At 37.0% G+C, this 8,308-nt stretch overlaps 1 pseudogene; it reads right to left on the bottom strand.

The window, feature by feature from the left end:
• Nucleotides 1-81: 81 nt before the first annotated feature.
• LOC133854017 (uncharacterized) lies at nt 82-3,003 on the bottom strand (annotated as a pseudogene).
• Nucleotides 3,004-8,308: the final 5,305 nt, after the last annotated feature.

Here is an 8,308-nt window from a genome sequence, read left to right as displayed (position 1 = left end):
TGACTGAAATCATCTTCTAAATGGTTGCTAATTCGTGTTGGCATATAACATCCAAATCTCTGTTGGTTAAGTTGGATGAACTCAAAGCCTATAGCCATGTAAATGCTTAGCCCATCTTGTAGCCATGTTAGGATCGTGGTAATCCCAACTTTCGACCCTACTAGTCCTCCCACCAATGCTCACATACCTCCTTGCAATTGCTGTCGCATTACTTCTATCCCCTACACTCACTACAGTTTCCCATGTTATAATGCATTCGTCAACTTCACCCTACACGTAGCTATATCCCACATGAACATCTCCATACTCTCCCAAGTCTAATGAGATCCTCCTTTCTTCACCACCTTTTAGTTCTCCAATCATTATGATTCTGCAATGAACTTCCTCCCCAATTCTCAAATGGATATCTCTAATGACGCCTCCTAGCATTCTTAATAGTTCTCCTAGCATGACAAACCCATTTAGAGTGCCAAATTCGAACCCCACATGAAACCTATGGATTGGAATGGGCAAATTCCATATTGACGGCATGGTAAGATCTTGTTAGACTATCAGACAAATGCAAGATAGAGGACTGGATGTTTGTGGACACGATCTTCATGTATCTTAATCCCATTTTTAAGCCTTTCAAATGGATTTGCTTGCCCCATATAGAATAGACGATCAATGACTTGTAAGGCAGTTTGCTTTCCATAGGATGTCATGCGCCTAAGGGAAAAGGCACGTGCTGCAGCCAATGAGTAGGTAACAATGGCTAAACGATCAATGGGTCCAAGGGAGAAAACTACCAATGTCATCGACTGCTTGAGCAGCCTCAGGCGTGGCCCATTGGGGCTTGCAACCAAGACCAAGTTGGTTGCTTGTTGATGTGCTAACTTCACTTAAAGAAAAGCTCCAATTCCATAATTTCATGACAACTTTCTAAAAGAAACCCATAAAAGTATCATATTCTAAATGCTAATGGCATGAGATTATACACAACGATTTCACTGTATAATGATTCTATAGAGCAAGTGATCTAGGATGTTCTAGTGAAGTACTACAGAAATTGTTAATAATTGGGAATATAATGATGGTTCATTTACAACCACACCCCCCCCCCCCCCCCCCCCCCCCCCCCCCCCCGGGGCTCTCTTATTACATAAATAAAAAATAATAATAATAATAAAAGTAATGAGAAAGGCTTGGCAAGAAAATTAGCTTTCAGCAAAAATGGCCAGAGGGATATGATTACAAGTTTTTCTGAGATAGGGACAAATTCTTTTAAGTTGGGGGGTTATGTTTTGTGGGGTACTGATCCACGACAATTGTCCCATTTGTTTGAAGGCAGAGGACTAGTGCAAATTCTACTTATATGATGGAGAAGAAATAGTAAAACTTTAGGTTTGGGCACTCAAGGTGGAGTTTTGTGGTTGGTAGATTCAAAATTCAAGACAATCATATTGAAAGAGGTAAATGTAAAATTGGTAGAAGATGGTTCTTCTTCTTTCAAGCCCATCTTGAATGTTGGGTTCTTGCTCGATAAATTTGTAAACTCGGCCCAGGTGGATTGCACCAATCCTTGCATTGCTTCCATGATCTTTTTAGCTCTTGACCTTGTGATTGGCCCATCTGGAACTTGCAATGGATCTTTAAGATTCGATCCACCATGGTGCCCATCATTCCCCCTCTCCTCAAAATGATTTGACCTTGAATCGTCACCTGCATCAAAGGGAGAAAGATTAGAAACATTGAAAGTAACAGATACATTATACTCATCTAGACAATCAACTTTATAAGCATTATCATTAATTTTCTCAAGGATTTGGAAAGATCTATCTCATCGAGGACGCAATTTAGTCATTTTATGGGTTGGGAATTGTTCTTTACGCATGTGAACCCAAACCCAATCTCTTGGTTCAAAGATGACACGCCTTCGCCCTTTATTGGCTTGGGAAACAAACTTTTCATTCTTCTGCGCAATTTGAAGACGTACCCTCTCATGAATTGACTTCACCAATTCGGCCTTCTTGTGTCCATCCAAACTACTCATTTCATCAATAGATAAAGGCATCAATTCTAAATGAGTAGGTGGATTAAAACCATAAACAATTTCAAATGGAGAATGAGAAGTAGTAGTATGTATAGTCCTATTATATGCAAACTCTATAAATGGTAAACAGTCCTCCAAAGTTTTTAAATTCTTTTGAATGACAATGCGTAAGAGTTGAGTTAGAGTCATGTTGACCACTTCAGTCTGTGGATGACAAGTGGTGGAAAATAAAAGTTTGGTCCTAATTTTTTCCACAAAACCTTCCAAGTAACTAAGGAATTTAACATCCCTATCAGAAACAATACTCATAGATACACCATGGAGTCGCACTATTTCCTTGAAAAACAAATCAGCTGTATTTGTAGCATCGTCTGTTTTATGGCAAGGAATAAAATGTGTCATTTTACTAAATTTGTCCACTACCACAAAAATAGAATCTCTACCCTTTTTTTTTTTTTTTTGTCTGAGGCAATCCCAAAACAAAGTCCATAGATATGTCTAACCATGGCTCACTAGGAACAGGTAAGGGTGTATACAACCCATGTGGTAAAACCTTAGATTTGGCATTTCTACCACATATTCAAGTGACGTCTTTTCTCATCTTAGGCCAAAAGAAATGTTTATGTAAAATTTCTAAGGTTTCCCTAATACCAAAGTGTCCCATTAATCCCCCACCATGTGCCTCACACACCAATAATTCACGCATTGAACAATTTGGCACACAATTTGCTTTCTTTAAACAAATAACCATCATGCTTGTAAAACTTACCAAATGCCGCTTTATCGCACGCCATATACATATCAGAAAAATCAGCGTCATTGGCATACACGTCTTTCAGATATTCAAAACCAAGCATTTTAGCAATCATAGAAGTAAAAAGTACATACCTCCGTGAAAAAGCATCAGCAACAATGTTTTCCTTACCTTGCTTGTAACGAATGACATAAGGAAAAGTATCGATGTATTCCATCCATCTAGCATGTCTCTTATTTAATTTACTTTGACCTTTGAGATGCTGGTGTGGATCACAAACTCCTTAGGCCAATGGTAGTGCTACCACGTCTCTAGAGCGCAAACAAGAGCATAAAGTTCTTTAACATAAGTGGGGTAATTCAGGGCCGCCCCACTTAGCTTCTCACTAAAGAAGGTTATGGGCCGCCTATCCTGAATCAAAATGGCTCCAATTCATATACCTGAGGCATCACATTCAATCTTAAAAGTTTTGTTAAAGTCGGGTAATGCTAACACAGGTGTAGAACATAACCTTTCTTTAATTGTAGCAAATGCATTCGCTTGATCAATCCCCTAATGAAATCCAACATTCTTTTTAATTATTTTAGTGAGTGGTGCAGCATAAAAGCTAGCTAAACCATGAAAGCTTCTTACCTCAGTGATACCTTTAGGCGTTGGCCACTCCTTGATAGCCTTGACTTTCTCTTCAGCCACCCCAATACCTTTTGCACTAACAACATAACCAAGAAAAACAACTTTTTCCATACAAAAGATACATTTTCTTAAAATTAGCATACAACTTTGCACATCTCAACACATCAAACACACATCTCAAATGCTCAATATGTTCATCTAAGTTCTTGTTGTACACTAGGATATCATCAGAGTACACGACTACAAATTTGCCTCTGAATGCACATAATACATGGTTCATTAATCTCATGAAAGTACTAGGCGCATTTGTAAGTCCAAATAACATAACCAACCATTCATAAAGTCCATATTTAGTCTTAAAAGCAGTTTTCCATTCATCTCCATCTTTCATTCTAATTTGATGGTATCCACTTTTAAGATCTATTTTATTGAAAATACATGAGTCATGCAATTCATCAAACATATCATCTAATCTAGGAAAGGGATGACGATACTTTACTATAATATTGTTGACCGCTCTGCAAACAACGCACATCCTCCAAGTCCCACCCTTCTTTGGCACTAGTAGCACTGGTACTGCATATGGGCTCATGCTTTCTCTCATGTACCCCTTGCTTATCAAATATTCAACTTGCCTTTGAATCTCCTTGGTCTCCTCCGGATTACTTCTATAGGCTAGCCGGTTTGGAATAACGGCTCCAGGTACGAAATCAATTTGATGCTCAATGCCTCCAATGGGTGGCAACCCATTCGGCATCTCCTTCGGAAATACATCATCGAACTCCTGTAACAAAGAAATAGCCAAACTAGGAAGAGATTGGTTAGTTTCATCAAGATTAAGATAAGATTCTTTGTAAACAAGAAAAATCTTAGGTTGATCTGCTAAGAAGGCCTTCTTAACCTCATTTTCCTTTGATTAAAACTCATCTTTGTCTTTCATTTTCTCTCTGCAAGTTCTCTTTCTTTTTTCTCTCGTGGCTCCACTCTATTTTCTTTATTCTCAGCCATCTCTCTATTTTCTTTTGAACTCTCTCTTTTTCTTAAGGTTTCGGCCTCACCGTCATTTTTATTTTCTCTCATTTTTCTTTCTTGTGTTTCGGCCTCACCCTTTCTTTTTTGCTTAATCTCATGTTTCAGCTTCAGTTGATCCTCATAGACCTGTTTTGGGGGGTTAAAGGAGCAAGCTTGATTGTTTTTCCATCTTTTACGAAGTTGTACATGTTCCTAAACCAATCATGAATCACCCTCATATCATACTGACACGGCCTCCCCAATAAAATATGGCTAGCATGCATAGGAATTCATCACAAAGCACCTCATTACTATACCTCTCAATGGTAAAAGCCACCAAAACCTGCTTATTGACATTGACATCCTCACATTTATTCAACCACTACAACTTATAAGGTCTATGATGCATCAGTAAAGGTAAGCTCAACTTCTCAACTACGGTGGTACTAGCTACATTGGTGCACCCCAAATTCCAGCGACCAGAATGGTCGTATTCTAGCCATCTGGTTAGAATGGCTGGATTTCGGCCAGTAGGCCAGAAGCCAACCTTTCTGGCCGGAATCCCGTCAGAACGACTGAAATCCGGCCGTTCTGGCCAAAACCTGGCTGGAATCCGATCATTCTAACCAAATCCCGACCAACTGGCCGGGATTCGACCGTTCTTGCCAGATGGCCGGAATACGACCATTCTGGTTATCAAAACCTAGGTTGATCGGATTCCGGCGAAGGTGGCCGGATTTCGGTTGCCAGAATCCGGCGACAGTGACAGGACGTTGTCAGATTCCGGCATAGGCTAGATTTCGGCGATGGTCGACTACTTGAACGTGAAGGTCGACTGCGTCGTTTAAAAGAGAGTCAAATGCGTCTGCCGTCTGGAAAAAATGATTTACGTTTTTAAAAAGCATAAATCAGTTTTCGAAATTTACTAAGCATTTTTTGTCAAACGGAAATCATTTTTCGGTTGATATTATTATCGCCCCCACCAAACACTGAAAAATGCTGAAATCATTTTCCAAAAACCATTTTACACCAAAACAAACGAAGCATTAAACGCCGAGGGTTTTGTGAAGAAATAAGTTGAAATTGTAGAAAATTTGAGGAAGGCAAAATTGCAGGGTTGAGGAAAACCGGATCTGAAAATCCCAAATATTTCTTTGGTCGAAGCAACCTCAATTCCCTCATTCTCTCGCGGACTTCCTCTGAAGAAAACAAGAGACTGACGAGATTTGTGGATGCATTTAGTAGGAAAATCTTCGGCTTCTCTCGAATAACAAAGAAAAACAATAAAGAAAGAAGATGCTGGAAGAAAAATAAAAGACGTGGAAAATGTCTACAAAACCAAGAAAAAATCTGATCCATATGAAAACCAATAAGGGCCAAAATGGTCAAAGCGCATGCAGGAAAAAGCAAAAATAAAGAAAAGACAAAAAGGCCCCGGCAGAAGAAAAGAAAAGAAAAAAAAAACCCGCTCTAACAACAAAAAGGGTAGTACAATAATTTACAATTAAAAGACCAAAAAGCCCATATTTATTTTGAAGTCAAAAGATTTAAAGGGGTAAAAACGTAATACTAACGCATGATAAAAAGACCAAAACCTTTCTTCAAAAAAACTCAACTCTATATAAACTTAGAGGGTAAAAAAGTAATTTCAATGTAAAAGACAAAAATGTCCAACAGATTTCTTTACTAGCCGAAGGATATCAGGGGTAAAATAGTAATTTTTTAAAAAAAAAGTTGAAAGACAAAATACCCATGCTTGATTTAGATCCAATGAAGAAAACTGAAGAGTAGAATCGTAAAACCACACCATTAAAAAAAAAAGGGAAGCACTGTTCACACGTTCGAATAAAATTTACGGTGCACAGATACTCTAAAGTACAGAGTTCTATAAGATAAATTAAGTGAGAGGTTAAAAGAAAAAGGTTGGGTATGAAGCAGGTTTATTCGATTGTTGTGTTGTTAACTTGGGTTTGTGTGCTCTCTATCATTTGGGATTTTTCATTATTTTGAACTTGAAGCAGGAGATGCGTATGATATTTTCAACCTTTAGCAAACCTCTAATCATCCTGTTACAGTAAAATATTTTGATTATGTAATCTGGGTGTGGAGATACTCTAACGTAAAAGACATAAATGCAAAGAGAGTAGTGATGAGAGAAAAAATAGGGGGTTGATTTCATCACTCACCGCATAACAATGGTCAATCATAAATTAATAAGGAAAATTCATACTATGCATGATATATGGCTTGTCTCACTCGAGTAGTCAAGAAATTACCTCTAAATAATAAGTATAATCCATCTTCGGTTGGCACAAACCGTCCACCTAACCACTAAGATGCGGTACGACCCATCTTACTTAGGTATAGATTAGCTACGTCTTTAATAGGATACACATAATTAATGGAATAGTATAAATCATTTTCAATTGGTACGAACTGTCTACCTAGATTATACTAAACTAGGATGTAGTATAATTTGTCTTCCCTAGGCATGGCCTATCTAACCTTCTTGATCATATATCAATTAAACCCGTTGTATAAAAATCATTCACATAATCACAAAAAATATGAAGGATTGAGTTCCATCAATATAAAAGACTTTTTAAAACAAGATAAGAAATTCATAATGATTGAATATAAACATTAAAATCAATTCTCACAGTTATACAACTATCATAAATATAGAAAATCTCAAATTACAATACAATTAAACCATTGTTATTTGGAAAGGACTACATCAACATCCTATTACGAATTTAGCAACTCATCGTGGTGTTGGGATGACCTCTTGCCATGTTCTTCTCTTATTCAACTTGTCAAGCCTCCAAGAAGAATTTTCTGTCTAAAGCTAATCACACCTTCTTTTAAAGCTTATGAGTCTATCTATAGAGAATAGGAGAGGCCTAAAAGCCATGGGAATTTAAGAAAAATCGGAACTAGTCTCTTAGTCCAAGTAGGAGATTGAAAATTCAATCTAAGTAGGAAAATGATTCCAAATTCGTCCAGATTTGCAGTTGTTTATTACGAGGTAATTTTGGCATAGAAAAAGTCCGAATTAGGAAAAACCTATTTCAGAAATATTTGTTTCATTTTTTATTAGCTTTCCAATGCCATCAATTTCATTGCAATATGAGATTTGAACAGAAAGTTATGATTAAAACACTGAGATATGTGCATAATTCAAATTTGAATCCAATCCGATTTTGACTTTTATTGGAGAAATTCCAATTTAATCATTTCCTTGATTCAATTAAACTTAACCACATTATATAGGTCCTCTATTATTATTAGTTAAGTTTAACCATATCTTCTAGGTCTTCTCAAAGTATGCTTTAAGCTCAAAATTAATGAAATGTTTATTTAAAACCTGAAAACAATAAAACAACACAAAATCAAACAAATAACAATGCTAATGAATTAACATATGCAAGTTAAGGAACTTGAATGTGCAACATTCGACGCTTATCATTAAGTATTTCATACCATGCCTAAACATTTAATCTTGCGACTTCACAATTCCACTCGTGCATATGGATATTAATAGTAGCCGTGTAGCTCATACCATCTTTTAACAACGGAGGTTAGTTTGTCACATGTGTATCAAATATATTAAGGGGTTTAGAACAACTCAATCATGATGAAAAGAATAATGAGCATTTTACATGTGGCGAAAGTGCATTTAGTTGTTTCCTTGATCAACTCACCCTTTTCCACATTCATGTATGGTAAATGATGCTACACACGATATAAGGACATGAGAGACCTATACAAACTAATGGCACCCTACATGACCAAAGATGTTAAAATAGTGGAGGAAGAAGGGCACACAAGGAATCTTTTATATAATTAGACTATCACATAGGTTAAAAGATGAACCT

This window comes from Alnus glutinosa, chromosome 13, assembly GCF_958979055.1.
Source record: "Alnus glutinosa chromosome 13, dhAlnGlut1.1, whole genome shotgun sequence".
Lineage (NCBI taxonomy): Eukaryota > Viridiplantae > Streptophyta > Magnoliopsida > Fagales > Betulaceae > Alnus > Alnus glutinosa.
This window is presented reverse-complemented; position numbering and strand designations above follow the sequence as displayed.